The following is a 22,004-nucleotide window of genomic DNA, read 5'->3' as shown; positions in this document are numbered from 1 at the left end:
AACTGAACAACCTGCTCCTGAATGACTACTGGGTACATAACGAAATGAAGGCAGAAATAAAGATGTTCTTTGAAACCAACGAGAACCAAGACACAACATACCAGAATCTCTGGGACGCATTCAAAGCAGTGTGTAGAGGGAAATTTATAGCACTAAATGCCCACAAGAGAAAGCAGGAAAGATCCAAAACTGACACCCTAACATCACAATTAAAAGAACTAGAAAAGCAAGAGCAAACACATTCAAAAGCTAGCAGAAGGCAAGAAATAACTAAAATCAGAGCAGAACTGAAGGGAATAGAGACACAAAAAACCCTTCAAAAAATCAGTGCATCCAGGAGCTGGTTTTTTGAAAGGATCAACAAAATTGATAGACCGCTAGCAAGATTAATAAAGAAAAAAAGAGAGAAGAATCAAATAGATGCAATAAAAAATGATAAAGGGGATATCACCACCGATCCCACAGAAATACAAACTACCATCAGAGAATATTACAAACACCTCTACGCAAATAAACTAGAAAATCTAGAAGAAATGGATAAATTCCTGAACACATACACCCTCCCAAGACTAAACCAGGAAAAAGTTGAATCTCTGAATAGACCAATAACAGGAGCTGAAATTGTGGCAATAATCAATAGCTTACCAACCAAAAAAAGTCCAGGACCAGATGGGTTCACAGCCAAATTCTACCAGAGGTACAAGGAGGAGCTGGTACCATTCCTTCTGAAACTATTCCAATCAATAGAAAAAGAGGGAATCCTCCCTAACTCATTTTATGAGGCCAGCATCATCCTGATACCAAAGCCTGGCAGGGACACAACAAAAAAAGAGAATTTTAGACCAATATCCTTGATGAACATAGATGCAAAAATCCTCAATAAAATACTGGCAAAGAGAATCCAGCAGCACATCAAAAAGCTTATCCACCATGATCAAGTGGGCTTCATCCCTGGGATGCAAGGCTGGTTCAATATACGCAAATCAATAAATGTAATCCAGCATATAAACAGAACCAAAGTCAAAAACCACATGATTATCTCAATAGATGCAGAAAAGGCCTTTGACAAAATTCAACAACCCTTCATGCTAAAAACTCTCAATAAATTAGGTATTGATGGGTCGTATTTCAAAATAATAAGAGCTATTTATGACAAACCCACAGCCAATATCATACTGAATGGGCAAAAACTGGAAGCATTCCCTCTGAAAACTGGCACAAGACAGGGATGCCCTCTCTCACCACTTCTATTCAACATAGTGTTGGAAGTTCTGGCCAGGGCAATTAGGCAAGAGAAGGAAATCAAGGGTATTCAATTAGGAAAAGAGGAAGTCAAATTGTCCCTGTTTGCAGATGACATGATAGTATATCTAGAAAACCCCATTGTCTCAGCCCAAAATCTCCTTAAGCTGATAAGCAACTTCAGCAAAGTCTCAGGATACAAAATCAATTTACAAAAATCACAAGCATTCTTATACATCAATAACAGACAAACAGAGAGCCAAATCATGAGTGAACTCCCATTCACAATTGCTTCAAAGAGAATAAAATACCTAGGAATCCAGCTTACAAGGGATGTGAAGGACCTCTTCAAGGAGAACTACAAACCACTGCTCAAGGAAATAAAAGAGGATACAAACAAATGGAAGAACATTCCATGCTCATGGGTAGGAAGAATCAATATCATGAAAATGGCCATCCTTCCCAAGGTAATTTACAGATTCAATGCCATCCCCATCAAGTTACCAATGACTTTCTTCACAGAATTGGAAAAAACTACTTTAAAGTTCATATGGAACCAAAAAAGAGCCCGCATCGCCAAGTCAATCCTAAGCCAAAAGAACAAAGCTGGAGGCATCACACTACCTGACTTCAAACTATACTACAAGGCTACAGTAACCAAAACAGCATGGTACTGGTACCAAAACAGAGATATAGATCAATGGAACAGAACAGAGCCGTCAGAAATAATGCCACATATCTACAACTATCTGATCTTTGACAAACCTGAGAAAAACAAGCAATGGGGAAAGGATTCCCTATTTAATAAATGGTGCTGGGAAAACTGGCTAGCCATATGTAGAAAGCTGAAACTGGATCCCTTCCTTACACCTTATACAAAAATCAATTCAAGATGGATTAAAGACTTAAATGTTAGACCTAAAACCATAAAAACCCTAGAAGAAAACCTAGGCAATACCATTCAGGACATAGGCATGGGCAAGGACTTCATGTCTAAAACACCAAAAGCAATGGCAACAAAAGCCAAAATTGACAAATGGGATCTAATTAAACTAAAGAGCTTCTGCACAGCAAAGGAAACTACCATCAGAGTGAACAGGCAACCTACAAAATGGGAGAAAATTTTCGCAACCTACTCATCTGACAAAGGGCTAATATCCAGAATCTACAATGAACTCCAACAAATTTACAAGAAAAAAACAAACAACCCCATCAAAAAGTGGGCGAAGGACATGAACAGACACTTCTCCAAAGAAGACATTTATGCAGCCAAAAAACACATGAAAAAATGCTCACCATCACTGGCCATCAGAGAAATGCAAATCAAAACCACAATGAGATACCATCTCACACCAGTTAGAATGGCAATCATTAAAAAGTCAGGAAACAACAGGTGCTGGAGAGGATGTGGAGAAACAGGAACACTTTTACACTGTTGGTGGGACTGTAAACTAGTTCAACCCTTGTGGAAGTCAGTGTGGTGATTCCTCAGGGATCTAGAACTAGAAATTCCATTTGACCCAGCCATCCCATTACTGGGTATATACCCAAAGGACTATAAATCATGCTGCTATAAAGACACATGCACACGTATGTTTATTGCGGCATTATTCACAATAGCAAAGACTTGGAACCAACCCAAATGTCCAACAATGATAGACTGGATTAAGAAAATGTGGCACATCTACACCATGGAATACTATGCAGCTATAAAAAATGATGAGTTCACGTCCTTTGTAGGGACATGGATGAAATTGGAAATCATCATTCTCAGTAAACTATCGCAAGAACAAAAAACCAAACACTGCATATTCTCACTCATAGGTGGGAATTGAACAATGAGAACACATGGACACAGGAAGGGGAACATCGCACTTCGGGGACTGTTGTGGGGTGGGGGGAGGGGGGAGGGATAGCATTGGGAGATATACCTAATGCTAGATGACGAGTTGGTGGGTGCAGCGCACCAGCATGGCACATGTATACATATGTAACTTACCTGCACGTTGCGCACATGTACCATAGAGCCTAAAGTATAATAATAATAATAATAATAATAATAAAAAGAAAAAAAAGATTAAAAAAAAAAGACTACATATTAGGTACAGTGTATATACTGCTTGGGTAATGGTGATGGGTGCATCAAAATCACAGAAATCACCATTGAAGGACTTATCCATGTAACCAAAACCACCTGTACCCCATAAAACTATTGAAATAAAACAAATTTTAAAAATTGAAAAAAAAAAAAAAAAAACAGAAAACACCAATTTAAAGATGGGCAAATGACTTTAATAGGCCCTTCAGGAAAAGTGCATCCTAATAATCAATATGCACTGAAAAGGTGTTCAATTTTACTAATTATTAGGAAAATTTAAATTTTAACTACTTATGCAACAGAATTGCAAAAATGAAAAACACTATAAATATCAAGTGTTGTGAGGATATGAAGCAACTGTAACTCTTATATAATACTTGTGGGAGTATAAATTGGTAAAACATTTAAGAAAACTGTCAGTATTACTAAAAATTAACACCACCATATTCTGTGGCCTAGTAATTTTACTCCTCCGCAAATATTCAACAGAAATTTCTGCAGTTGAGCACAAAAAACCACATAACAATGTTAAAAATATTTGAAGCAGTATTATACTTGATAAGGATATCTGAAAACAGTGTACATGTCTATCTACAGTAGAATGGAGTAACATATTTTGGTTTGTTCATAGGCTAAAAATCTTTACAGCAATGAAAAAAAACAACAACCAGAAAAACGACATGTATGCATCTCATAAACTTAATATTAAGTACAATCTATGTGCAAGGGTACACATAGAAATCTTGATTTACATAAAATTAAAATGCAGGCAAAACTAATTTATACTGTTAAGGCAGGAGTTTGTTTCTAGGAAAACAAAAGAGACCTTCTGTTTTTTGACTTGGTGGTTAATATGGTTGTTTTCATATTTGAAAAACTTGTTGAGCTTTTCACTTATACTTTGTGCACTTTTATTTGTGTATGCTACATTAAAACAAGAGCTACAATTTTTAGTGGATAAATGAAACGCATCTGAGGAAGTTACATAAGATGAGATCAGAAAAAATGAGTATATATTTTTTTCCAGAGTAGTCTAGTGTAGAGGAAACAGCAGGAATAAAATCCTTGAGATTGAGAAAATGTGACATCTTGGAAGAAGTGAAAGAGCAGTCTGGCAGAAATGCGAAGAGTGAGGGTGAGAATAACATGTGATTAGTCTGGTGTACAGACCTGAAGACCATAAGACTTTAAATGAGCAAAGGGAAACCACAGGATAATTTATTCAATGACAAGACATATCCCAATTAATCACTGTTTTTAATATATTGAATGCTGTGAGAATAACGTTTTGGAGCGGAGAAAAATCTAGTGTTAGAAAACAGATTAGGAGACTGCACACAGAATAATAATAATAGCTTGCATAAAGTTTGGAGCAGTATAACTCAAAGTAAATGAACATGTTCAAGAAATATTTTGAAGGAAAATTAGGCAGGAATTGGTGCTAAATTGGTGGTGAGAAATGAAAGGGAGATATTTATCAAGTGTGACTCATGATTCTAGCTTGTTCAACTCAGGTATGCCCATTAGATGAAGACTGGGGAAAAAAAGATTTGACTGAAGAATATAAATTCTATTTTAATATCCATATATTATTTTTAATATAATTTTTCTCATATATGTCAGAATTTTAGTTTAAAAATGTAATAAAATTTATAATTTTAACCACTTTTGAATGTACACTGCAGCACTGTTAAGCATATTAATATTGTTGTGCAACCAAGTTCTCAGAAATTTTGGTCTTGCAAAACTGAAACGCTATACACATTTAGCAACAGTTCCCCATTTTCTGCTTCCCTTAGCCCCTGGTAATCACTATTCCACTTTCTGTTTCTATGAATTTGACTCTTTTAGATACCTCAAGTAAGTGAAATCATACAGTATTTGTCTTATTGTGACTAGCTTATTTTACTTAGCATAAATGTCTTCAAGTTTCATCCATGTTGTAGCATGATGTGACAAGATTTTCTACATTTTTATGGCTAAATAATACTCCATTCTATGGATATACTATATTTTGTTTATCCAATTTCCATCATTGGACATTTGGGTTGCTTAATTTTACATATTTTAAGTTTGAGAGTGCTGTGACGCTTTCAAATGGCAATATTTAGAAGACAACTGTATATTGGAGGGTAGAGGTTATAGTCAATGTATAAAATAAATGACAAAAGTTAAGCAAATTAAAAAGATTAGCTGTTCAAACTCTATTTGACAATTTGATTCTTTTTTTATTAGATAGCTTCAGATAAATATACTTCTTCCAAAAGTTATTTGGTACAGTTGAAAGTGGCAAAGTTTACTAGTACAGAAATAAATCTTGCTAAAGCAGTATTTTAGGGCTGTTAGAACTTACTTGGTTATGTTTCTCTTGTTGTGAGCATCTTGACTACAAAGTCTTATAAGTGTTAAATGCTATGCAGAGGAGTTTTTAAACTTAGTATTTGACAAGTAAACCAAATAAAATTAATTATGAATGAATTCATCTAAAATGATATAGAAACTCTAAATGTGATACAATGCTCATTATATATGTGTGTGTGTGTGTGTATGTGTGTACACAGAGTGAGCTTTTTTAGATTTGAAAAGAATGAAAACTCTATTTTAATTATACAAAAAATTGTAACAGATAATGTTACATAGATTTATTTTAATATGATAGTGGGTAGAAATGTGATTAAGAAAAGAATTTGGTGCATGAAGAAGAAAATCTAGAAAAAACATAACAACAAAAAGTTGTAAACTTAGAGAAAAGAGACTAGCACTAGAATAATGCAATCAGGGTGAAGGAATGCATTTTTCTGGATCAGGAATATTGGAAAGTACTTAAAGGATGAAGTACACTACCAATAGTCCTTTGATTACTAGCAGAGTGACTCTAGTCAACTTTTGTATAAGTGCATGGAAAGAAGCTTTCCTTGATTCTGTAATTGATTTCTTGTAAATTTAACTCAATGCATGGGCCATCAAGAAAAATGTGCTCTGAAATGAAAGTTTGAGCTAGGTGGAAAAGGTAGCTTAGAGATTTATTTAAAAGGCTAAGGTCCCCAGTAGGGTCGATGGAATTTTCAAACATTTTTGTCAAAGGTGAATTAAGAAGCCAAAAGAAAAATCTTTTTTCCCCTGGGGTGAGGGGGAGGAGATTATCTTGAATCTCAAAATGTTTATTAAAGACTACTGGATAATGTTTGAAGTGGGCTTTCAGAAGGACTCTAAAAGCAATAGGTACATTTCATGTCCTTTCCATGAGACCCATTTCTAAAATTGTAGACTCATATTGCATTATTGATAGGGTGGTGATAAAACACTATCATCGAGGGTGACAATCGAACTATTTTATGTTCTTGTAACAATATTTTATTTTTAATAATTTACGATGATCACACATTTTCCAAATAGTAATATCAACATTTCTTAGTTTTATAAGTTGTATCAATGAGAGTATTTTTCATGACATGTTTCCCCATTCATTCACATTACATACATGGAGATTTTTTTCAGCATAGCATTTATTATTTACTTTTTATCATGAACTCTTAGGGAAAAAAAGAACAGATTGTGATAAAGATCCAATTTCCAAGTAAGCAAAATTTATGATTTTCCAAATAATTATTTTTCTTGTTGTTTACTATAATATAGTATATACAATATATATACTATATGTGCTATATATAGTACACATAATATATATATACTATTATATGTATACTATATATATGTTACTTTTAATGGCAAAAACCACAATAAATTTGCACCTACCTAATATTAAACATATTGTATTATTCCCTTCTCATGCTTCTATGAAGAACTGTCCAAGACTGGTAATTTATAAAGAAAAGAGGTTTAATTGTCTCACAGTTCTGCAGGGCTGGGGAGGATTCGGGAAACTCACAATCATGGCAGAAGGGGAAGCAAACATGTTCTTCACATGGTGGCAACGAGAAGAATGAGAGCTGAGTGAAGGGGGAAATCCCTTATAAAACCATCAGATCCCGTGAGAACTTACTTACTATCATGAAAATAGCATGGGGGAAACCCCACCCATGATTCAATTGCCTCTCACCAGGTTCATTCCATGACAGGTGGGGATTATGGGAACTACAATTCAAGATGAGATTTGTGTAGGGACACAGCCAAACCATATAATTCCTCCGTGGCCATTCCCAAATCTCATGTCTTCACATTTCAAAACACAATCATGTCCTTCCAACAGTCCTGCAAAGTCTTAACTCATTCCAGCATTAACTCAAAAGTCCAAGTCCAAAGTCTCATCTGAAACAAGGCAAGTCCCTTCCACCTATGAGCCTGTAAAATCAAAAGCAAGTTAGTTACTTCCTAGATGCAGTGGGGGTACATGCATTGTGTAAACACAGCCATTCCAAATAGAAGAAATTGGCCAAAATGAATGGGCTACAGGCCTCATGCAAGTCTGAAATCCAACAGGTCACTCATTAAACCTTAAAGTTCCAAAATGATCTCCTTTGACTCCATGTCTCACATCCAGGTCACACTGCTGCAAGAAATGGGCTCCCATGACTTTGGGCAGCTCCCTGCCTATGGCTTTGTAGGGGACAGTCCACCTTCTGGCTCTTTTCATAGGCTGGCATTGAGTGTCTGCAGCTTTTCCAGGCTCATCGTGAAAGCTGTCGGTGAATCTACCATTCTGGGGTCTGGAAGACAGTGGCCCTCTTCTCACAGTTCCACTAGGCAGTGCCCATTGGGGACTCAGTGTGGGAGTTCCATTCCCACATTTCCCTTCTGCATCGCCCTAGCAGATGTTCTCCATGAGGGCTCCACCCCTGCAGCACACCTTTGCCTGGAAATCCAGGCATTTCCATCTCCTCTAAAATCTAGGTGGAGGCTCCCAAACCTCAATTCTTGACTTCTGTGCACACACAGGCTCAACACTACTTGGAAGCTGCCAAGGCTTAGGGCTTGCACCCTCTGAAGCAACAGCCTGAGCTGTACATTGGCCCCTTTAGCCAGGTCTGTAGCAGCTGGGATGCAGGGCACCAAGTCCTGAGGCTGCATAGAGCAGGGGTACCTGTCCCACGAAACCATTTTTTCCCTCCTAGGCCTCCTGGCCTGTGATGGTAAGGGCTGCCATGAAGGTCTCTGACACACCCTGGAGGCACTGTGCCCACTGTCTTGTCAGTCAGCATTTGGATCCTCATTACTTATGCAACTTTCTGCAACAGGCTTCAATTTCTGCCCAGAAAATAGGTTTTCTTTTCTACTGCACCATCGGGCTGCAAATTTTTTAAACCTTTACACTCTATTACCTCCTGAATGCTTTGCTGCTTAAGAAATTTCTTCCACCAGCTACCCTAAATTATATCTCTCAAAGTTCCACAGATCTCAAGTGCAGGGGCAAAAAGTCACTAGTCTCTTTGCTAAAGCATAGCAAGAGCGACCTTTACTCAAGTTCCCACAAAGTTTCTGATCTTCATCTGAGACCACTCCAGGCTGGACTTCATTGGCCATATCACTGTCAGCATTTTGGTCAAAGCCATTCAACAAGTCTCTAGGAAGTTAAAAAAAATTCCCACATCTTTCTGTCTTTTGAGCCCTGCAAATCTCTAGGATGTTCCAAACATTCCCACATTTTCCCATCTTCTTCTGAGCCCTCCAAACTGTTCCAACCTCTACCCATTACCCAGTTCCAAAGTTACTTCCACATGTTCGAGTATCCTTATAGCAGCACCTCACCCTGTATTGTACTAATTTACCGTATTAGTTAATTCTCATGCTACTACAAAGAACTGCCTGAGACTGGGCAATTATAAAGAAAAAAGGTTTAATTTACTCACAGTTCAGCATGACTGGGGAGCCCTCAAAAAGTTTACAATAATGGCAGAGGGGAAGCAAACATGCCCTTGTTCACATGGTGGCAGAAAGGAGAAGAATAAGAGCTGAGCAAAGGGGGAAGCCCCTTATAAAACCATCATATCTCATGAGCTCTTACTCACTATCATGAGAACAACATGGGAGAAACACCCCCCATGACTGAATTACCTCCCACAGGATCCCACTCATGACATGTAGGGACCGTGGGAATTACAATTTAATATGAGATTTGCATGGGGACACAGCCAAACCATATCACATATATACTACAAATAGTATATATATATATATATATATATATATATATATATATATTTACTATAGTATAGTGTGTGTGTGTATATATGTATATATATACACACTATGTATACTATGTACAGTATAGTATATATATTATAGTATGGTATATAGATACAGTATATACTATATACACACTATAGTATCTGTACACTCTACATTACACATATATAGTATTAGAATACTATTCAGCCATAAAAATAATGAAATTATGACTTTTTCATCAACATGGATGGAATTTGAGGCCATTATATTGAACGAAAATACTCAGAAACAGACAGTCAAATACTTCACATTCTCACTTATAAGTGGGAGCTAAATAGTGTGTACACATGGACACAGAATGTGGAACAATGGATATTGGAGACTTGGAGGGTTGAGAGGGTGGAAGGGGATTTAGGGATGAGAAATTACTTATTGGGTATAATGTATATTATTCAGGTGATGGTTACACTAAAATCTCAGACTTCACCACTATGCAATATATCCATGTAACAAAACTGCACTTATATTCCTCAAATTTATACACTTTTTTTTTTTTTTTTTTTTTTGAGATGGAGTCTCGCTCTGTCGCCCAGGTTGGAGTGCAGTGGCGTGAACTTGGCTCACTGCAAGCTCCGCCTCCCGGGTTCACACCATTCTCCTGCCTCAGCCTCCCGAGTAGCTGGGACTACAGGTGCCCACCACCACGCCCGGCTAATTTTTTTTGTATTTTTTAGTAGAGACGGGGTTTCACCATGTTAGCCAGGATGGTCTCGATCTCCTGATCTCATGATCCGCCCGCCTCGGCCTCCCAAAGTGGTGGGATTACAGGCGTGAGCCACCGCGCCCGGCCAAATTTATACACATTTTTAAAAAGCCATATAGTCATATAGTTTAAAAAATCAATTTAGTGATTATGTAATTTCTACAAATGTTCTTAAATTTGGTCATCCAATTTACATTAGAACCCTATCAGTCATAAGGAACTTACATTGTGAGACAGTCAATTTCATCTTTGTACAGCCCAAGAGGTACTTCCCATATTAAAGTGAGCATTTCTGAAAATTTTATCCATGGTTCTTGTTCCATATCTTGTTACCAACCACTTAAAAAGTTCATGAGATCACAGATACTATGGGCAAACAGAAATAATAAGTAATATAGAATTTACCCTGTGGTAGAAGGGAAACTAAAATCAGAAACAAACATAAACTGAAATTTTAGTATGGCAGACTCACCACTGTAGAAAGCATTGGATTTTCACTTCTCATTTCTAAGTGGATTGTCCCTAAATGAACGGCTACAGTTTGTTCATAGATCTGCTTTCACACAAGTACACCTACATTTGTAGACTGAGCATCTTTGGCACTTCTCCTTCCTGCCACCTTGTGAAGAAGGTGCCTTGCTTCCCCTTCACCTTCTGCCATGATTTTAAGTTTCCTGAGGCCTCCCCAGCCATGCCAAACTGCAAGTCAATTAAACCTCTTTTCTTTATAAATTACCCTGTATTGGGCAGTTCTTTATAGCAGTGTAATAATACACCAATACATACGACTTCTGAGATATTTTTTGTTGTTCAATAAATAAATAATGATGTCACGCATCTTCTTACTTTTTTTAATGTATGCATACAATAAACGCATGTTCAGTGACGAAATCTGAATATTTAATGATATGTTAGAAATTTCAAATTGAAGAATAAAATTCTAAGCCATATAAATTATAACTTTTTAAGATTATAAATCTGTTTGCAATTATTTGGAATTTTGGTACTTATTACTGGTATGTTTATTGTTTCTTCCAGTTTTGTGCCATCAGCAGGTTGGGTAACTATGTGTTGTCTTCTTTTTATGATTGATTAAAAACATTTAAAAGGATGGGGCCAAAAAGAGATCTTGAAAAACTTACCTTCTGGTTGACAGAAATTTCTTAATGAATATAGTGTAAGTCTGGTTGAAAAGCCATTAAGAAAACAAACTTTTGTACTGTCATCCCAAGCATATTTCTCAATGATTTTCAGTCTGATCATTTTCAAGCTTGTTAAATGCTTTTCTGAATACACTTACAGCAAAATCAAGGCAGTAAATGATTAATCTATGTGCACATAACTTGCAACATAGTAAAAAACAATAAAGACAGAAACACAAGCTCTAAAGTCAAATTTTATGTGTCTAAATGTTATCTCTGATATCCACCAGCTGTGTGATCTCAGTCATATCACCTAATTTATCTGTGCTTTGGTGTCTTCATTCATAAGATGAAAATAATAATAGACTCTACCCCATGGCATGGTTGAGAATATTAAAATAGTTAATGTATATAAAATACTTAAAACAGTGACAGAAACATAGTGGATTTTCAATGTTAGCTATTAGCTATTATTTCAACTAATATGTTAGTACTATGGGGATAAGAGAGTGGAGTAAATTTTAGATCTCTGTATTTACTGAGATCACTTGGATAGTATTATAAATACATTAGGCATTCAAATAATAGCCAAGTTTTGTTCAGTGAAAATTTACTGAACACCTACTACATGTTAGAATCATGTAATATTTGATTAGTGATCATCCTGAACCACCAAAAATGTCAACTTAGGTTTACATATAAACAGAAGATATAAAAGAAAGCAGTTGGAATGGTGGAAGAAATAGAGACATCCAAGGCCTTTTTTGAAGTGGATGCTCTTCTATGTGGCAATTGCGAATAAAAGATAATTTTTTACAAATAAGTAATTCTGGTAAATAATGAAACCATGAAAAGTTAGAGAAACTTTTGTTAGTAAGAATAAGCTAGTTAAACATCAGCTAGTCTTTAGGAAATACACTATTAGGTTCAGGGAACTGAGTATGGCTTTAATAATATTAAGTAGTAGTTTATGATATTACAATACAGAAACAACCTAAAAGTCCACCAATATGGTATTAACTCAATAACAGTAATAATTTATCAGTGATGGTGTCTGTGCATGTATGTATGTATGTATATATGTATGTGTGTGTGTATGTGTATATATATAGAGAGAGAGAGAGAGAGAAAGAAAGAAATGGAAATATGGTCACATTGGTAAGTTAAAAAAATACATAGCAGAATGGTGTGTGCAGTATGATTGAGTCCATTTTTCTTTTACATTGTATTAATTGTAAGTGTGATGGACACAACAAAGATGAAATTGTGATTGAAAAAGTATTGTTATATTTATTTTATACATATTTGCATTTCTGTTTAAATTTTACTATTCAGAGAGATTAAAATATATATTGCTCATTCTTCACAACAGTTTTGTGAAGCAGCCACACATTACTCCAATTTAAAATCACATAAATAAAAGTCATGTGGCTTGTGAGTGTCAGAATTAACGCTAGAATCCATTGCACTGTACTTTTTTTGCATGCTGAATATTTTGGAGTTAATATCAACAATAATAACCAGCACTATCTCCTGACTTGTTTTGAAATATTTCAGTATGAACTTAACTTGATTTTAGTAATTTTTCCTAAGCTTTTTCCCACTTCTTAAATAAACTACAGCAAGAAAAAAAAATTGCCACAGAACAGTTAGCCTGCGAGCAAACTTACAATTTACCTTTAGCCACATCACTTTCATTTTTATTCAATCAGAGCGTCTTACAGTCTAAGTTAATTCTAAAGAGTAAATTAGAAAGCTTAAAAGAAAATTAATGTTTTTCCAGCAGCAATCTGATGAATTGGGCAAGCAATTTTCTAAGTGTTACTATAGTAGATTAAAGATAACTTTTTCTCAGAGATAATTTGTTTATTCAGGAATACAACACTTTTTAGTGCATATATTTGGAAATGAAAGGAAGAATATGTTAAATAAACACAGTAATCTTTGTTGCAATTGAGTTTAGACTTGCATTTTTTTAAATGGAGATTTTGAGAGCACTGGTTGTGGAAAAGATGGACCAGAAACAATATTTATTCCTCATAATATGTACAGTTACTAAAACCTGGATAATATTAATATATTTATAAAACAACATGAGACAATTTTTAAAGGGTAAGAGAGGAATGTAAAGCAGCTAGCATACAAGGAGTCCAAAAGACAACACTGCGGTGATGTACCTCATTTTTTTTTACCCCAAACATCCCAGACTGGGTTCTAAAGAATACAACAATTTAGGAACAGCAGTGTGTGCAGGCAAAAAAAAAAAAAAAAAAAAAAAAAAAAACCCCAACAAATGCTTGTTCTTACTAGCTAAAGGACCAGAAAAAAGAAGCTTAATAAGAGACAACTTTGAGACAGTAACAATCTACTGTAGCCAAACAACAGAGAAAAGTAAGTTTCACTCCTACTTCATAAAAAAAAAAAAAGAGTGGAGAACCTAGACTTCAACATTTGCCCTGCTGTAAGGAGACAACTTCCCCACCATTTCCTCCACCAGAGTGACGTCAGAGAACTAATGATAAGCTGGAACTTTGAACAATGCCATGTGGTAATGGAGCACTCCATTATGGTGTCAGTGGAATAGAAGTCTGCAACATTCATACCTGCTCCTGGAATACCAAATTTTAACAACTCTCTGCACACAGAAAAGTACCATCACAAGAAAGAAAAATCAGATGAGCAACCAGAGTACCTGGGTTTAATTTCATATTGACAAAAGAGGCATTAAAGAAGGTCAGAGAGACAGTCTTGAGTCACGAACACCACCTCTTACCATTGTCCGGCAGAGGTCCTGCAGCTGGAATAGAGAATCTGTGCAATTTGAAAAGAGAGAACACAGTGACTGGGAGACTTTACATTGATCTCAGTGCTGCCCTGTCACAGTGGAGAATGAAGCCATGGTGGGCTCAGCCAGCACCCATGCATGGAGGAAACATTTGGACCAGTCCTAACAAGAGAGGAATCACTCATGCCAGTACTGAGAACTAGAGTTTCTCAGCAGGCCCTGCCCCCCTGGGCTGAAGCACTCTGGGCTTCTAGGTAAACTTGAAAGGCAGTCTAGGACACAAAGACTGCAATTCCTAGGCAACTCGTAGTGCTAGGCTGGGTGTAGTGCCAGTGGATTCGAATGGCACGTGACCTAGGGAGACATAAGCTAGCAGGGCAAAGGGAGTTCTTGCACCACCCCTCCCCCAACCCCAGACAGCACAGCTCACAGCAACAAAAGTAATGCCTTTTTTCTTCTTAAGGAGAGTAGTGAAAACAGAAAAGAGGACTGTTCTTGCATCTCAGAAACCAGCTCAGCCACAGTTGGACAGGGCACTGGACAGAGTCATGAGGTTCCCATTCCAGCTGCTAGTTCCCAGATAATGTTTCTAGACACACCATGGGCCAAAAGGGAACCCAGTGCCTTGAAAGGAAGGACACAGTTTTGGCAGGATTCTTCATCTTCTGAATAAAGAGCCCTTGGGTCCTGAATAAGCAATAGCAATATGCAGGTAGTATGCCATGGGACTTGGGTGAGACTCTAAGATATGTTGGATTAAAAGTGTCAATGAGCACATGCTCAGCTGTGTTGACTACGGTGAGAGACTCCTTCTGCTTGAGAAAAACAGAGTGAAAAGTAAAGGGGACTTTGTCTTGCACCTTAGGCACCAGCTAAGCCACAGTAGGGGGGCTGAGCCAAGCAAGTTCCTGGGGTCCCCAAGTATAGGCCTATGCTCTTGGACAAAATTACTGGACCTGACCTGGGCTAGAGGGGAGCCCACTGCCCGATAGGGTGAGTACCAGGTCTGGCAGGATTCACCACAAGCTGACTGCAGAGCCATTGGTTTTAAGTGAGCATCAGCAGTGGCCTGGCAGAACTCCCCATGGGCTTGTGGTAGTGGTGGCCAATGGGAGAGGTTCTTCTTCCCATAGAAAGGAGAGAGAGGTGTAGGATGAACTTTGTCTTGTGGTTTGAGGGGCCAGCTTAGGTGCAATAGAATAGAATACTTAGATTTCTAAGGTTCTTAACACAAATCTCTGGCTCTAAGAAGCATCTCTGGACCCACCCAAGGCTAGGGAAAACTTGCCACCATGAAGTGAAGGACATAAACCTGACTGGCTTCCTCACCTTCTCACTGTCGAGCCCTAGAGCCTTGAGTAAGCATAGGCAGTAGCCAGGGAGTGGTTATAGTAGGCCTTAAGTAAGAATCAGTGCCATGCTGGCTTCAGGTCTGACCCAGAACAGTCCCAGTAGTGGTGGCCACAGGGGTGCTTTCACCACCCGAACCCAAGCTCCATGTGGCTCAGCACACAGAATGAGACTCCATTAGTTTGGAGAAAGTAAGGGAAGAGAACAAGAGTCTCTACTTATTAATATAGATAATTTTTCTGGATCTTACCCAAGACCACTAAGGTAGTGCCTCTAAGAGTATGTCAGAACCACAGCATCATTCAGTTTGAGGCCCAAGTCTCTGTGAATACCTGGAAAGACTTCCCAAAAGAGATGGGCACAAACAAGCGCAGACTATGAAGACTGGAATAGCTCTTCAATGTCTAGAACTAACAAACATCACAAATATGAAGACCATACAGCAACACATGACTTCATCAAACTAACTAGATTGGGCATCAGGGACCCATCCTGGAGATTGAGATAGATTTGAGACCACATTTGAGAAAGACAATTCAAAATGCCTGCTTTGTGGAAACTCAAAGAAATTCAAGATCACACAGAGAAGGAATTTAGAATTCCATCTGATAAATTTAACAAAGAGATTGAAATAATTAAAAAATAATCAAGGAGAAATTCTAGAGATGGAAAATGCAATTGACATAAGAATGCATCAGAGTGTCTTAACAGCAAAATTGATCAAGGAGAAGAAATAATCAGTGAGCTTGATTACAGCCTATTTGAAAACACAGACAGAAGAGACAAAAGAATAAAAAACAATGAAGTATTCATTCAAGACTGAGAAAATAGTCTGAAACAGCAAATCTAAGAATTATTGGTCTTATAAAGGAGGTAGAAAAAGAGATAGCAGTAGAAAGTTTATTCAAAAGGATAAAATCAGAGAACTTACCTAAAGAAAGGCATCAAAATTCAAGCACAAAATGTTTATAGCACACCAAGCAGATTTAACTCAACGATGACTGACTCAAGGCATTTAATAATCAAATTTGCAAAGGTCAAGGATGGTGAAAGACTCTTAAAAGCAGCAAGAGAAAACAAACAAATAGCATAAAAGGGAGCTTCAATACATCTGGCAATATATTTTTTGGTGGAAATTTTACAGGCCAGGAGAGAGTGGTATGACATATTTAAAGTGCTGAAGAAGAAAATTATTACCCTAGAGTAGTATCTCTGGGGAAAATATCATTTAAGCATGAAGGGGAAATACTTCTCCAGAAAAACAAAAGTGGAGGAATTTCATCAACAACATATATGTTCCACAAGAAATGCTAAAGAAAGTTATCCAATCTGAAAGGAATAGACATTAATTAAAAGAAATCATTTGAAGGTAAAAAACTCACTGGTGATAGTAAGCACACAGAAAAACACACAATAGTAGAACACCATAATTATATTGTGGAAACTACTCACGTAGAAAGACTAAAAAAGGAACCAATCAAAAGTTATAACTACAACAACTTTACAAGATATAGATAGCACAGTAAGTTATAAATGGAAACAAACAGTTGTGCAGGGGAATGAAGTTAAAGAATAGAGTTTTCATTTGACTTATTAGTTTTTTCATTGTGTAATCACTGTTAAGTTGTCATTAGTTTAAAATAATGGGTTATAAGAGTATTTGCAAGCCTCATGGTAACCTCAAATAAAAAGGTACAATGAATACACAAAAAGTTAAAAAGCATGAAATTAAATTATACGAATAGATAAAATTACCTTCACTAAAAGATAGGAAAAAAGTAAAGAAGGAAGATAAAAATTACAAAACAACCAGAAAACAAATAACAAAATGGCAGGAGTTAAGTCCTTACTTATCAATAATAACATTGAATGTAAATGAACTGAAGTCTTCAATCAGAAGACATAGACTGGCTGAATGAATGAAAAAAAACAAAAGCCAATAACCTGTTGCCTACAAGAAGCACAATTTACCTATAACGATACACACAGACTGAAAATAAATGGCTGGAAAAAGATATATCATGAAAATGGAAACAAAATAAAAGCAGGAGTAGCTATACTTATGTCAGATAAAATAGATTTCAAGACAAAACCTGTAAGAACACACAAAGAAGGTCACTATATAATGATAAAGGGGTCAATTCACCAAGAGGGTATAACAGTTGAAAATATATATGCAGCCAACACTGGAGCTCCCAAATATATATATCCAATATTAATATAGATAGAGAGATGGACCTCAATACCATAATACCTGGAGACTTCAAGACTCTACTGTCAGCATTGGACAGATCTTCCAGACAGAAAATCAACAAAGAAACATTGGACATAATCTGTACTAGAACAAATAGATTTAACAGATACTTACAGAACATTACATCCAATAGCTGAAGAACTCACATTTTTTCTTCTCAGTACAAGGATGATTTTCAAGGACCGTCCATACATTAGGTCACAAAACAAGTCTTAAAAGATTTAAAAAATTAAAATACTATCAAGCATCATCTCTGACCACAATAAAATAAAACTACAAATCAACAACAAGAGGAATTTTAGAAAATATACAAAGTCATGAAAATTAAACAATATGCTCCTGAATGACCAGTGGGTCAATGAAGAAATTAAGAATGAAATTTAAGAATTTATCAAAACAATTGATAATGAAAACGCAACATACCAAAATCTATGAGATTCAGTGAAAGCAGTAGTAAGAGGGAAATTGATAGAAGTAAATGCCTTGAATGACCAGCAGCAATATCTAGGGAGTACAGCATGGGCCTTCAGGTCTGAGACATGCTGGCTTCAGGGGTTAACCAGCACATTCCCAGCTGTGGTGTCTATCATGAAAGACTTCTATTTGAGAAAAGCAGAGAGAAAAGTAAAAGGAACTTTGTCTTGCACCTTAGGTACCAGCCCAGCCACAGTGTGATAGAGCAACAAGGAGGCTCTAGCGGGCCTCAAGTCCATGCCTAGGCTCTTGGACAGAATTTCTGGACCTTCCCTGGGACAGAGAGATGCCCACTGTCCTGAAGGGGGAGTCCTAGGTTAGGCAGCATTCATCACAAGCTGATGAAAAAGCACATAGGCTTTTAGTGAACATCGGTGGTTCCCTGGCAGAACCCCCCGTGAACTGGTGTTGGTAGTGGCCACAGGCAAAAGCTATTATGCTTGTGGAAAGGGAAGGGAAGAGCAGGAATGACTCAATATTTTAGTTTGAGTGCCAGATTAGATGCAATAGAGTAGAATATCAGGTAAATTTCTAAGGATTTTACTCTAAATTCTGGCCCCAGACAGCATCTCTAGAAATGCCTGGGGCCTGGGTGAACTTGCTTTCCAGAAGGGAAGCACCTCAGGCAAAGCCCAAGGTCCTCTCTGTCCCAGCACAGTCCCAGTGGTGGTGGCCACAGAGGGGCTTGCATCATCAAAGCCCCTGTTTCAGGTGACCCAACACAGAGAGACTTGGTTTGTTTGGGAGAAAGTAAGGGGGAAATAAAAAAAGAACCTCTGCCTGGTAATCCAGAGAATTCTTCGAGATCTTATACAAGACCATCAAGATGATACCTCTACGAGTCTGCAAAAAGCACAGCAATACTGGCCTTGGGGCCCAAGTCCCTTCAAATACCTGAATACCCTTCCCAAAGAAGACAGGTAAAAACAAGCCCAGATTGTGAAGAATACAATAAATACCTAACTCTTCAATGCCTAGACACCAACGCACATCTATAAGCATCAACGTAATATGAGAAAACATGACCTAACTATATGAACTAAATAAGGCACCAGGGACTAATCCTGGAAAAAAACTGATGTATGGCCTTTCAGACAGAGAATTCAGAATAGCTGTATTGAGGAAACGCTAAGAAATCCAAAATTAAACAGAGAAGAAATTCAGAATTCTATCATATATACTTAATGAAATAATTCAAAAGAATCAAACTAAAATTATAAAATTGAAAAATGCATTTGACATGCTAAAGACTACAATGTATTTTCTTAATAGCAAAATTGATTAATCAGAAGAAAGAATTAGTGAGCTTGATGACAGGCTATTTGAAAACACATAGAGGAGACAAAAGAAAAATGAATAAAAAGCAATGATGCATGCCCACAAGATCTAAAAAAATAGCCTCAAAAGGCCATCTCTAAGAGTTATTGGCCTTGAAGAGGAAGGAGAGAAGGAGATAGGGAAAGAAAGTTTATTTGTTAAAAGGAATAATTTTAGAAGTTCCCAAACCTAGAGAAAGATATCAACATTCAAGTATACAAGGTTACAGAACACCAAGCAGATTTAACCCAAAAACGACTACCTCAAAGCATTCAATAATCAAAATCCCCAAAAAATGAAGATAAAGACAGGACTCTAAAAGCACCAAGAGCAAAAAATAGCATAAAGTGGAGCTCCAATACATCTAGTAGCAGACTTCTCAGAGGAATCCTTATAGGCCAGGGGAGAGGGTCATGACATATTTAAAGTGCTTAATGAAAAATCTGTTACCCTAGAATAGTATATCTCATGAAAATATCCTCCAAGCATAAAGGAAAAATAAAGATCTTTTCAGACAATAAAAGCTGAGGGATTACATCAACATTACACCAGTCCTATAAGAAGTGCTAAAGGAAGTTATTCAATATGAAAGAAAAGGATGCTTATGAGCAAGAAGAAATCACTTAAAGGTACAAAATTTACTGGTAATAGTAAGCATATAGAAACCACAGAATAATATAACACTCTAATTATGGTACGTAAACTACTCTTGTCTCAGTTAGAAAGACTGAATATTGAACCAAGCAAAAATAGTACCTAAAACATCTTTTCAAGGCATAGAAAATACAATAAGACATAAAGAGAAACAACTAAAATAAAAAAGTAGGGTATGAAGGTAAAGTGTAGTTTGTATTTTTTTTTTACATGTTTGTCTGTTTATGCAATCAGTATTATGTTGTCATCAGTTTATACAATGGGCTATCAGGTAGTATTTCCAAGCCTCATGGTAACCTCAAATCAAAAAAGCATACAACAAACACATAGAAAATAAAAAGCAAGAAACTAAAGCATACAAGAGAAAATCAAGATCACTAAAAGGAAGATAGGAAGGAAAGAAAGAAGGAATAGAAGACAGCAAAACAACTAGAAAACAAACAAAATGGCAGAAGTAAGTCCCTACTCATCAAAAATAACATTGAATATAAACGGACTAAACTCTCCAATCAAAGGACATAGAGTGGCTGAATGGATGAAAAAACAAGACGGCATGATCTGTTGCCTACAAGAAGCACACTTCACCTGTAAAAATACACATAGGTGGAAAATAAAAGAAAAACATATTCCATGGCAATAAAATCCCACAAAGAGATGGAGTAGCTATACTTATATCAGACAAAATAGATTTCAAGACAAAATATGAAAATACACAAAAAAGTCATTAGAAAATGATGAAAGGTTCAATTCAGCAGGAGGATATAACAATTTTAAGTATATATGCACTCATCGCTGGAGCACCCAGATATATAAAGCAAGTATTACTAGATCTAAAGACAGAGATAGATCCCAAAACAAGAGCTGGAGACTTTGACACCCTAGTCTCAGCATCAAGCAGATCTCCCAGACAGAAAATCAACAAAAATCATCAGACTTAATCTGCACTGTAGAACAAATGGACGTAGCATATATTTAGAGAACATTTTATCCAACAGATGCACAATACACATTCTTCTCTTCAGTATATTGATCATTCTCAAAGATAGACCATACAAAGGCCACAAAACAAGTCTTAAAACATTCAGAAATTTTTGAACTAATATCAATCATCTTCTGTGACTACAATGGAATAAAACAAAAAATAATGGGGAATTTTGGAAACTATACAGATACACGAAAATTAAATAATATGCTCCTGAATAACCAGTGGGTCAATGAAGAAATAAGGAAGAAAACTGAAAAAATATTTTGAAAGAAATAATGATGAAAACACAACAAACTAAAACCTAAAAATACAGAAAAGGAAGCACTGAGAGGAATGTTTCTAACTATAAGTACCTATATTAAAACAGAAAAAATATTTCAAATAAATAAGCTAATGATGCATCTGAAATAATTAGAAAATCAAGAGCAAACCAAGCACCAAATTAGTAGAACAAATAAATATCAGAGGAGAAATAAATGAATTTGAAATAAAGAAAATACAAAAGCTCAAGGAAACAAAAAGTTGTTTTTTTGAAAACATGAACAAAATGAACAAGTCTTAAGCCAGACCAACAAAAAACTAGAGAAGAACCAGACAAATAAAATCAGTGTTGAAAAAGAATACATTCTAACTTATACCGTAAAATTTGAAAGGATCATTAGTGGCTACTATGAACATATATATGTGAATAAATTGGAAAATCTAGAAGATATGAAGAGATTTCTAGCCATATACAACCTACCAAGATTGAACCATGAGGAAATCTAAAACGTGAACAGAGTAATAACAAGTAATGTGATCAAAGCCATAATAA

The sequence above is a fragment of the Pongo pygmaeus genome, chromosome X, assembly GCF_028885625.2.
Source record: "Pongo pygmaeus isolate AG05252 chromosome X, NHGRI_mPonPyg2-v2.0_pri, whole genome shotgun sequence".
NCBI lineage: Eukaryota > Metazoa > Chordata > Mammalia > Primates > Hominidae > Pongo > Pongo pygmaeus.
Note: the sequence above shows the minus strand (reverse complement) of the source record.